Source organism: Polyodon spathula, chromosome 3, assembly GCF_017654505.1.
Source record: "Polyodon spathula isolate WHYD16114869_AA chromosome 3, ASM1765450v1, whole genome shotgun sequence".
In the NCBI taxonomy this organism is placed as follows: Eukaryota; Metazoa; Chordata; class Actinopteri; order Acipenseriformes; family Polyodontidae; genus Polyodon; species Polyodon spathula.
The window spans coordinates 30783732-30796552 of record NC_054536.1 but is presented as its reverse complement, the minus strand read 5'-3'; positions in this window follow the sequence as shown (position 1 = coordinate 30796552).

The window sequence follows — 12821 nt, the reverse complement described above, 5'->3', positions numbered from 1 at the left end:
GTACAGAGGTATAGAGGGGGCTCACAAGAGAAATACCTGCTGTTGGAATGGACTCATCACTCTCAGTGTGGGGAAGCAATCAGAAAAGGCAAACAGAATGCTTGGGTCTGTTGCCAGAAGTGTACAGCTATGGCCAAATGTTTTGTATGACCTGGAATTTTAGAGTTGAGACATAATTTTCAAAATGAACTGTATGAACATAAATTTAGATCTTTTATTTATCATGTAATTAAAGAAACTACAAAATGATATCGAAAAAGTCTACTGGAAGCCATAATAGTAGTACAGTATTTCATGTTATATTTCACATTTTTTTTCAATTTTTGTCAGTTTTTATTAAGTATATGGAAAAATACAAAGCAGAGAGCAATTTGATATGTTAATGTAACATTATTCAGCAGGTTTCTTTCAACTTTATGAGGAAAAACGAGTTAATTCTACCAGGTGATGCAAAACTTGTGGTCACAGCTGTAGAGTACAAATCCAAGGAAGTTATTGAGGTTATATAATATACTAGAACAAAGAAAAACTAGGGGGGCATGATTGAAGTCTTAAATGGAGTTCACATAGTTTACCCTCATCAACACTTTTAGCACAGCACAGAAACCATGCATGACCAGAGGACCCATTTGGAAATTAAGAGGAGATAGAATTAGAACAGAAGCAGAGACACTTCTTCACACAGAGTGGTGTAGGTATGGAATGGGATAGTCATGTAATGGTAGAAACACTTGGATTAACGTGCATTGGACTGGGGGAGCTTTAACACAGGGTCTATGAACACCTTGGGTGGCAGTAGCCTCTTATTGTATCTCATTTTTCAAGAGCACGTGGTTTTCATGGCTAGAAACCATTTTGTCGAGGGATTAATAGAATAATTTAGAAAATATTAATAAGTGTTTTGTGTATTTTACTTAACCTAGAAAAACAGTTACAATAATACATGTTCAACTGAAAGTAAAGGTATATGCTAAAACTTGTGCAAGAGTATATCCAGTAATCTAAATTAAATTGCAACCAATTAAGATTAAAATAGCTAGTATAAGTCAAGTAGACAAGCAGTGTAGCTAGTAAAATCTAACCTGTCTCAGTGTAATATTTGATTGAGTGTTTTGAATGCATGGTAGAAAGTACATTTACAATGATGGCCAAAAGTTTTGCACCACCTGTAGAATTAATACATTTTTATTTATAAAGTCAAATTAAACCTGCTGAATAATTTTAAGTTGTCATAGTTATATAGTTTTCAATACACAATGGAAAAAACTACAAAAACTGAAAAATGTGACATTTTGAAATCTAACATGAAATACTGTACTAGTATTATGGCTTCTGGTAGACTTCTGTGATATCATTTTGTAGTTTCTTTGATTACATGATGTTAAATTACATTCATATCTTGATGATGCAAAACGTTTGGCCATAGCTGTATATAATAACTACCCACAATCATTAATTACAGTAACTCCTTTTGAAATAGAGCCCCAAGTGTTATTGCATGACCTGTAAGTGATTGAGACATTTCTTCAGTTTGCCTTCATCGCTCCTATTTTATCCATCTCTCTCCCCATCTCCATGCCCTTGTCTCTCTTACCCCACCTTTGCCCTGTTCTCTATGCGGGGGTCTGTAGATTGCCCTTACTGTTCCAGTGAGCTCTTTGCTCCCCCACCCCCTCCCCTCTGATCTCTGCCTCGCACCCTTTGTACTCCCCACTGTCATTGTGACCCATAGGAAGTGCCCATTTGTCACTTTCTGAAGCTGGCCTGACCACATGTGGGCTATTCTCAAAGCTTTACGAGGTGTGTGCATATGTGTGTGTGACAGCGAGGGCGGGTTCGATGGGATGCAGGGTGCGAAATGAAGGTAAATGGAAGTCTCTGCTTTAAGGAAGTCTGTCTCGGAGAGCTAGCCCTTAAACCTGAGTAGCATTGAGAAGACTGGGAAAAGGTGACAGCAACACAGCAGGGGATTTATTAATCCCACAATTGCAGTTTCTAACCCTGACTCATGATCCACAAACAGCTCTTTGGCACGGTGTATACTGGAGCTGTGCTGAGTAGGAACTGCATCATCTAAAAGCATTTAGCATGGTGGGCTTGTGTGGAGACAGCCTCCAGCACACCTATTTTTAGCTTCCTTATTCAAAATGTGGAGACGCACTCACTGATCAAGATAACTACCTTGAATATTCACGAATCCTCTCCAGACTACTAGCTTCCTACAGATATTTATGCGATTATGAGGCATGTGCACGGCTTCTTTGTTGAAATCTACACACATTACAATAATAACAAATAACAATTAATTAGAAATACATGCAAATTATATTGTATCTTTGTAATCCAAGTGAAACAACAAGATGCAACTTCTGGCTAACCGGGCTGTACACCATATTGCAGCCCTGCAATTGCAGACCTTTATGAACACTATTCCTGTGGCATGGCAAAGCATTGCAGAAAGGGTTACCATGGAAAACTGTTTATGTGAACTCTGTGGGGTACAAGACACTGCCTATAGAGAACTGTTCATCTGACTTTTTAAGAACGCAGTAATTTTGTGACATTACAGCATATTAAACTAGCAAGAAATCACTTAGATGCAAGAAGGATAATAAATTGTATTAATTGATTGTAATTGTTTTTGTTAGATTTATTCTGTAAAAAATATTTTGTACAGTTTTTAAAATGAGAAAAAAACTTTTTTTTCCCCCTTGTTTTGGAACATTTGCAAATTAGTTTCTCTTCTTAATCTTTTTTAAAAATGGAGCAAAAAGGGCTTTGAAAATGAACCCCACTGTTGCTCAGATCAAGACCTACACCCTTCACTTTTCAGAGTCGTTTTTTTCCTGGTTCACCTACATTAAGACACTGGTTTGACAGCACTATCAATCAGCTGAGCTGGGCTGTCCTCTGGCCCTCTCTCCCGGCGGGAAGCCCAGCAGATCAAAGGGGCCGATCTCTGCTACTGTCCATCTCAGAGCATGAGGGGGTCGAGGTGGATTGCAGGGCCTGGCTAACAGGGTGCAAAGGGCTGAGAGATCATAGGAAGAATCTGGCATCAGAACTGCCCTTAAAACGTGATAGCGCTGGATAACCCTGGATAGCATTACGAGGCTCCCTGCCTGTTACATCACCTGGCATCAGAAGGATGTACATAAGTATCTCTCTGACTTATAAGTATCAGCTGCAATGCACTAAAGGGTTTCAAAAGAGCAATTTAGATATTAGCACCTCAGATGGATTTACAAGATCAGAATTAATGAAAATGAGAAAGGGAGGGCAGTGCTGTGGGGGGTGTGCATATAAAAAAGTCTTTCAGAATACTTGTTTAAAAAGTTTTGCGTACATTTTGGAATTTCCATCCCTGCATATTTAGTCTGTTCTAACTATATCATTTCTTCTTACCCATAAAAAGTTACCACAGTAAATTTGCACAGTCATTTGAATTTTTTCTTTTCCCATGGTTACAAATGTATTTACTATAGTTTACCATGGCTTGCCATGTTTTCATATGCTTTACCATACCTCTCTGGGCTTTAAAATATATGCTTACCCATGCTTTCACCATTATTTATTACACTTTGCTATGCTTTTACTGTGGTCATATTTTAGGTAGCACTGCGTTGTACTTTTATCATGTGCGGATCTTTACCTTTTCTCATTGAGCACCTTTTGCAAAACATCTGCTTCGAAGTTACAAAGGCAAAGGCTGATTTTCATAGAGGAATAAAATTAGCAACAATGGAAAAAAAGGATCAATAACTAACCTGTTCCTCCCCGTAATTAATATGTAAAAAAGCACACTGTCTGTTAGGTACTGACATGGTACCGTGGTAGTGCAATGAATTAGCAGTGTGTGCAGAACCTTGCCCTATCACTGAAGATGGTGGCACTCAAGTAAGCACAGTGTAGGGCCTAATTACTTACCTGGAGACCAGAGAAGCATAGTGAGAGTTGTGTGATAAGGAAAGGAGGTGGCAACTTTGTTCAACAGTGCAGTTCACATCATCAGCTTCCCATACACAGAATTATAGATTCAAGCAATTAACTCAGCAATTGTGGAGCAATATTTATTTGCATCTAATGAACACTTCCTCAGTAATGCATTAATGGAGACCAAACAGATACTACTTCATATTAACTGTTCCCTTAATTGCCAATCGCAGCAAGAATGGAAGATTTATTTAAGCTCTTATATAAGATTTGACTTCAAGAAGACAGAGGCTGGGTGTTTCTTCATAATGTATGACTGAGTTTAAACTTCTGAATGAACTAGCCTCTAAATGTTTAACCTGGTAAAAGTTACCTAGTCAAGGCACTTGTGCAAACTTAATTGTAAGCTTCAGAACAGCAAGATAAGATGAACTGGCTGTTCAGATTCAGTGCCCACTTTTAGAGGGGTATAGATAGATAGACAATGCCTCCTTCTATATGAGGTTCTCCCAGCTGTGTAGGTGCAGGAAGGACGTGATGGTCTGTTAAGGCAGATGAAAGGGCTGCTCCTCCCCAGTGAGGGCTATATGCTCCGGCAATGATGGGGCAGCCTGGCTATACACTGCGAGAGAGGAGAGAATCAACCAGCACACTGCAGATCACCCTGAGCTAGAGCCAAGGGGTGAGCAGTGAGCAGGAACACTGCTATAAAGACAAGGTGCTGTTTCTCATGTACAGCATTGATTTATTTACTAGAATAGCCCTTACAGCTTAACAAGAATTGCACATATTATACCATGCCTTTACTGTGCATTACTGTGCTTTAACTATAGTTTACTACTTTTTGCTTTTACCATAGCTTAGTAAAGTTTAATAAGGGAAGGCTGTGGAGATTCAACTTCTTATTTACCATCTCATGTTTCAAACACACAAACAATAGTATTATTCCCAAAGTAATTACTGTTACTTCCTTGAGGTGGTAAAGGTATCCCAGAAGTAAAGTCAAGTGTGCACTTCACTGTAGCCAATTGAAAGGATCTAAACAAAACTGATGCAGTATACTGCTATTGTTCAGATAATTACAGAGCCCATTGTGTACCATGGTAGATCATTTCCATTTTTTTCTACTTTTAACTTGTTTTAAAAAAAAGTCTGTTTCTTAATGCTGAAGAGTTTAAGTTTTAAGATTGCAGTGAGCATCGTGATTCTATGAAGTCTGTGTGATGATATGTCCTGTTCACATTACTGTAGGTATTTGTGCACGTGCATGTTTCGATGTAGGTTCATGTGTATTTTCAGTAAGTGTTCCGTGTGTTCTGTGTTTTCGTGTTTTTCTAGAAATGTATATTTCACTGTGTATTGTGTGTGCTTGTTTGTGTGCACACATGTTTTCCTTTGTGCATGTGAGTGTGTATTGATGGGGGTTCAGTCTCCTGCCCCCCTGCCCCCCCTTGTGTTTAATTGTCCTTCCAGGAGGTGTAGATGCAGGAGGTATCTTCTCTCCTCTGATCCTGAGCAGCAGACTCTTTGACACACAGTCCCAAACCAAACATACCAGAAGAACAGGACCCAGATAGCAGACTGGAGCACTTAACTTTGGGTCAAGTTGGAATACCAAGAGTTTACCCTCAAAATAGTTACTTAACTTTGGGTCAATTTATATTATTTAATATATATATATATATAGTTAATAGATATATATATATATATATATATATATATATATATATATATATATATATATATTACATAACGATTGTTTTGATTGGGCCAGTAATCTGCATGCGATTAATTGATAATGAGGAAGAATCTCTGTACTTCATACCTAAAGTGCAAGAGCTAAGCCTCCTTATACAAAACAGGCAGTCTGGAAGTGACACATTAAATCTTTGAGACCTTCAAAGCAAATACTACACCATAGCAGAGAATAATATTCATGTTCATTTAATAGACTATAATTACATTACTGGCTGGGTTCTCAGCGGAACTAATTCCAGTAACATATTACTAATGTCCTAGCTAAACTCCACCAGTAATAAGTAATACAGAATTGCTTTTCTAATTCATGTTTTAAAATAGCAAGTTGAATGTTAGCAAAACTCTCTTTGGCGTTCACAATAAACTCCACTGACTGGACTAATGAAGCTACCCTAATAAATATTTATAACAGTGTAATTTACCATGCTAGCTAAACATAGCTTTTATTATGTATTAACATGGTAAAGTATAGCTCCCAGTAATTCACCATGTTTCTTTATGCATTTTACTAAGCTGTATTATACTTATATTATACTGTATTATACTTTTCCCATGCTTTTACCATGGTATACAGCAGAACATTTTTATGAGGGTAAACAAATGGGAAAGTTATCCCTTTATATAACTTGTTGATTCTTTTGCAGACAGTTGAGTTTTTAAAAGGAATACCAAGAGCTGGTAAGAAATGAGCATTACTATAAACAGAACAGAAAGTACTGCTCTTAAAGTAAGGGTTCATTAAAAGTGTCATGTTAAAGTGAATGAGACCTGGAGCCAGACACAAGCAGGATTAATAAGAGCTAATAGCAGCGGTATCATAAGCCATCACTGTACAGACTCTGCTGAGTGCCCATGCTTGATTTATATAAACAGTCAAGTAACTTATTCATCAAGACACCAGATAATGGGTTACAGTCTCAAAGATAATTATTCTAAATCGTTATTAGAACTTTTTTTTCAGAGAAACACACCCAATAAAGTTACCAAACCAGATATAAACAACTAAGACTTTGATCTTAGTAACTTGTAAGTAGTCTTAAGTTGTTTCTTTTTCATTTTAGAATTTTTTTTTTTTTTTTTTTTCTATTCAGATAAAATTGTGCTAATTACGACTTGGAGTAAATAGCTTTGAGAATCTAGCCCAATACGTGTTCCAATCTCCACTAACTGGTCCTGCAGTTCACCAAGAAGTCAGCCAACACAGAAATTGCCAGTAGGGGCCATAGCATTTTTTTCTTGGGTGAGGTCACAAAACTCTCCTTTGAAGACTGCCTGGGCTTAATTAAGTCTTTAAACATTTAATTTAGGATTAATTTAGAGCAGTGTCAGCCCTGATCTCCACTCCATCATGGCTCAAGCATTCCCAGCTTCAGGCTTTGGAAACCAATAATTGTGCACTTTCGTTACTGAGATAGGAAGATAAGGTTTGTCACATTTCTCAGTGGTGATGGAGAGAGTGATGGAGAATGCTATCCATCACTGCTCTGACAGACAAATACATACCTCCTAAATGAAGATGTCACACACTCATATGTGCTGTGACAGCATCAATGGAATCTGCACACACGCTGGTCACTATAACCCCTGGAGAATAAGTAACTAAGAGCAACCACAGTTTTGCATCACCTAGAATTTTAGGATTGAGACAAAATAAAAATAAAAAATACAAAACTATGTGAACATAATTTAGATCTTTTATTTAACATTGTGTGTAAAAGAAACTACAAAACGCAAAAGTCTACCGGAAGCCATAATAGTAGTACAGTATTTTATGTTAGATTTTGAAATTTCACATTTTTCCATTTTCGTCAGTTTTTCATTAAGTATATGGAAAATTACAAAGTGGTATGTAGTGAAGCATTAAGGCATGACAAGGGAGAGGTTGACATGACATAACTGCACACTTAAGGTGTTTTAAGCAATAAAGTACTGGAACGTCAATTAAAATATTGATTTTCTTCAACAAAAATGATACAAATTCACGTTTTATTTATACATTGAACTTGAGGTCACATTTAATAGGTAATGCACATTCGTCTCGCATGCGACTATAGGCTACTCCCCTTTGATCAAGGCCTCCAGACTGGTGGTTCTCCGGCCAAATATTGCTCGTTTTGAAAGCATCTAGCGGGTAAATACTGACTGCATGTTTTCTCCTATTCTTTTCGCTCATGAGGTCATCACCAGGGCAGAACTTCAATTACCACGATGCCCTGTATAGCTAGGGTTTTAACGGTGGAAAAACAATTGATTGAACATTTGATTAGTTTAAACATTGATTAAACTATATATTAAGTAAATAATTTCTGTATCAATTATATTACTTTAACATGTTACTTGTTAATGTACTATTTCATTAGGACATATTATTTAAACTTTGTAAATTACATAAATAAATCAGATAAAACTTTAATTAATGCGGGAGCGGCACCAGGGCGGCAGTACAGCAACGCGAAATACATACAATTGAATCATACTGAATCTGTTTGCTCAATGCACTAGTTGATGCGCGTCAAATCGCATAAAAATAAGATCCAATCCGATTTATTTCCCGCCGCTCCAGTGCCGATCGCGTCGCCTGTGATGTGAAAGATACTTATCAAAAGTATAAATAAGTTCTATTCATTTAGTCGCATCGCTGAACAATTTTGCTTGCCTCATATCGTCTGGTGTGGCTCGCTGGTGTCTTGTGGAATTTTTTTGTTATTTTTTATTAACTCCTCTAAATCTGCCGGTGTTATTGGGGGATAGAGTATTGTTTTTTTTTTCCCCACTCTGTCTTGTTTGTTTTAATTACTGCTACGAAAGCGTTGTTAGCATTGTTAAATGCTGCGTCTTTCGCTGGATTCGCGATTCTGTTGTACGGTGGGTGATTTCAAAAGTGATTGATCACAGCTCTCTTTCTTGTAAAGCTTGATGTTACTCACGGAACTGACATACAATTCCCCGAGGAGACGGTTCATCTCGTTCAGTAGAAGCCTTTATTGTGTTGTTTCTTTTGTATGTCATTTTGGTCAAGTTCGAGTTGATTTTGATCTGGTTTTTTATTAAAAATCTACAAAATGAATCTACCATGAAGTATATTATTCATACATGTGCCGTACATTAAAAGAAAAAGAAGCGCAAACATTTATTGCAGCAAAAATGCACCTTGAAGGCCATTAGTGAAATTAAGTTGTCCCCCAAAAATCCTTTTTTACAGTAACTGTGCCGTTTTTCTTTTAAATAAATTTGAATTACTGGTACTTTGTCCGTTTTTAAGAAATTCATCTTCAGGCTTTCTTCAACAGTTTTCTACTAAAAATATACAATTTTTATTCTGGGTCTGACTTTTTTCTCTTGGATTTTTCCAAGCAGGCTTATATTTGACTTAAGCTGTATACACAACCATACATATATTAGACAAGACACATTTTTCAGATTGAAACGTTTAATTGTTTTATCTGAAGTGTTTGAAGTTGTACTGGCTGGAAACCATTAACTGGAAAGTGAAAGAGGTTTAATTGCGGTTTTTAAGTGGCACAGAAGTTAATGTTTTACGCTGCACTTTTGAAAGTGGTTATTTCCAGCTGTCGTTGGCCCTCCTATTGTGCACAGAATTTGGCTACATCTATCATATTGGCTTTGAAACATTTGTGTACATATTCAATGCAAGGCAATACCAAACATGGCAGAGTAATGTTTTTCTGTGTGTTCACGTTCATGGCCCCAGCAGAAGAAAGTATATGAATAAAATATATAAAATGGTAAATGGCCAGTCGAGTAGACCACAACATAATACGATGAATTAATACCATGCGTTTCTCTTTATTGGTAAAAACACATCTCTCAGAATTCTACGAGTAATACAGTACTTCCATTTATCCCACAAAAACGTTTGCTAAAAAATACTGTAAGACTGGGAACATGTTGGGGGTTGAAAACTAACCGTCATATATTAATTAATCTTTTCTTTTTAATGAGTCACTGTGGACGCCATGGTAGTATGATTTTTTTGTTAACAAAAATAAAAAAAAAATCATTACCCTTGTATTTTAGTAGCAGTAAGGAAGGGGGAGTTAGATTTTTAAAAAGGGCCAGTACAATGCTGCAATCTTCATGTGAGGGAAAGCTTTTCCGGTGTCTTAAAATCCTTAAAGGCCACTGCCTTGCATGCTGGTTATCTGTGGCCAGCTATGCAGTTCTTTGTTTTGGGGTGGTGGTGGGGGGTCCAGCCTTCTTCCAGCTGTCTACCCTGAAAGATGGATTCTGAATGATCCAGACACTCTTTGTTGTATGAGTTACTGTAATAGTTTTTTTTTTAAACAACTAGCATAATGAGATGTTAATAAATGTTCTTTTTTTTGTAAATGGTGAGTTAATGTATATAAACTTGTCTTTTAAAATGGCTATAAAATTTATTTCAATTATTCAGTTAAATACAATGAAAATAATAACCATGTCATAATAAAAAATAACACACTTGTTTGTGAACATGACTAGTTAATGACCCCCTTTGTTACACAGATCACTAAAAAAAGGATGAGCTTCAGAAAAAATCTGAAGGTTTAACAGTTGATAATATGCTGGTGAAAAGTATAGACGGTAACAAATAAGTAGATTTTTTTCCTGCCAATTTTGATAATGCTTTTAGATCGTCCAAAACAAAGCAGGACGGTTTTCTAGTGCAAAAGATGCCAGCATAGATGTCTTATTTGAAAACTATATAATGACTGCATTCATGAAGTGTCTGTAACCTCAAACACTCATGAGTCAGACATGTTGAAGGAACCACTCATCTTCAAAAGGTAAGAGGACAGAATTCAAGGCTATTTACACTTTAACAAAATTGAAACACTTAATGTCATAAAAAATGTTTAAAAAAAAAAAAACCTCAGCTGTTGCTTTATTTGTTGGTTGTAGGTTGACAGTATACCAGTTCACAGGTCAGACACGGGCTAAACAAGAAGACTTTAAGCAGCTATGGTTTAAGAAACTTGTAGGAATTGTAATGGTTCCCCTTGGTCTACTATTAATGTTATGTGTGTGTGTGCCTGTGTCAGTGTGTGTGTGTGTCTGTCAGTGTGTGTGTCTGTTTGTGTCAGTATGTGTGTCTGACACAGTCTTTAAATACACACACCACACAGACAGTTTGTGTGTCACACACACAGTTCAGTGTACATACACAGTCGTGTGTTTGTGTGTGTGTGTCTGTGTCAGTGTGTGTCTGTGTCGGTGTGTGTGGCTCTCAGTGTGTGTGTCGTGTGTGTCAAGTGTGTGTCTGTGTCAGTGTGTGTGTGGTTATGTGTGACACTGACTATGTGATTAGTTCTGTCTGGAATCTGGAACTATTACAATGCCTGTGCATGGGCCCGGAATACAGGATACTCCCCCACCTGAGTCATTATGATACCACTAGGCTAAATAAGTATACAGGCTAAATAAATATACACTATGTACAGTAGACATTGCCACACTGTTTGGATAGAACTGTATTGTTAAACTATTTTTTTTCGTGTTTTGAGCTGCACTGAGGAGGAACATATAAATGATGGGGTGGTTTCATTCCCTTCTAGCACACTCAAACACAGATCTTATTAAATTTTAGAAACTGTACAATTTTTGGTGCCACTACATAATTTTGGGTTGGCTGTCTCAGGGTGGGGAAGTACAGTACAGTGTGTGAGAGAGGACTGTGGGATAACAATATCTGGCACAACTGTCTGCTGTGCCTGTGCACACCTCCTTCACAAATACCACCACATCCAGTCTGTCCAGCAACTACCACAATGTACTACTGTGCTGCTCACACTGGGGACTGGCCTCAGAACTGAAGCCCAGTGCCTTCTGTCCGCCGGTGTTTTTGTGTATTGATCAAGACTTTTCTATCTGTATTCATCATTTGTGTTCTTTTGGATCAACCACAGTTGTCTAGCTCTTACACGTGCCCAAGATTAACTATTAATACAGTAATGTAAAGATATGTTACAAGGACGGATGAACTGAGATGCAGTAAATCACTTGCAAGGATCTTTAGATGATGTATTGGAGTTGAATAATTTTTTGTACTTTATATTGTAATTTATAAAATGTTTTCATAGCATGCATAATGTCCAGGACTGGAAGCTTGTCTTGGGGGCACAGCCTTTGGCCCAGCTTATATGTTTATTTTAAATTTCAGCAACAGAACCGATGCTGGGAGAAGAAGCTGGGATGTTAACACCTTATTTTCAAGGAACGTCCCAAGAGGCAGCGAGTCCACATTCGCGAGTTACATGATAGCACATTCTTAAACAGACACCAATTCACAACTGAAATATATCCTTTGAATTATTTAGAGAATATAAACACCCTGAAAATCAGTTTGTCATTGCATGGGACATTGTACAGATAGACTTACTGAAACAAGGTGCAGGTACAGACAAGCAGATAGACAGACAGGCTGTGTAATGGTATTTGTACCGCTGATTCTAATTCAATAAGGAAGTTAAGGATATACAGAGCCAGTGAGGGTTTACAGTATGTATGAATACATTAATACTAGTTTCTTTACATTTTAAACACTTTATGTACACAACAGTTAAACTTGGAGAGTTTGCATTATACTGTGACCAAACGGTTGAACAGTACTGAAAATGAAGAGAGGTCAGTAGAAACTGGCACTTGGCAAACTTCCCAATCGCATTATGTTAGACAGACAGGTAGGCTGTGCACCGGTGGTAGTATTTGTACAATTGAATGAATCGGCTTGTTCAACAGGAATCTGTCTTAAACTTAAAATGGACTTCTTCAATAAGGACGTTAGATATGTACACAGCCAACTGTGTTTTCTATAATACCATTCAAGACTTTGTGCAATGCGTTAGCTTATGTGTATTTCAAACGCCCAGCATCTAGCTTGCATAACGGATACTCTGATCCTACAGTAGGCCTATAAAAATAAAAAAACGAATATATAAATCAAACAAACAGAGTAGGACAGCAAACTTTGCTTTAAGGTTTGCTAGAGTAGTCGCTAGTTTTGTAGCATTACAAAAAAAAAGTGTTAATTGAACTTCAGTGGTCAGCGGTTATCAGTATGATACATAGACACTAAAATCACACTGATAGTACTGTGTGTAGTATATATATATATATATATATATATAGTT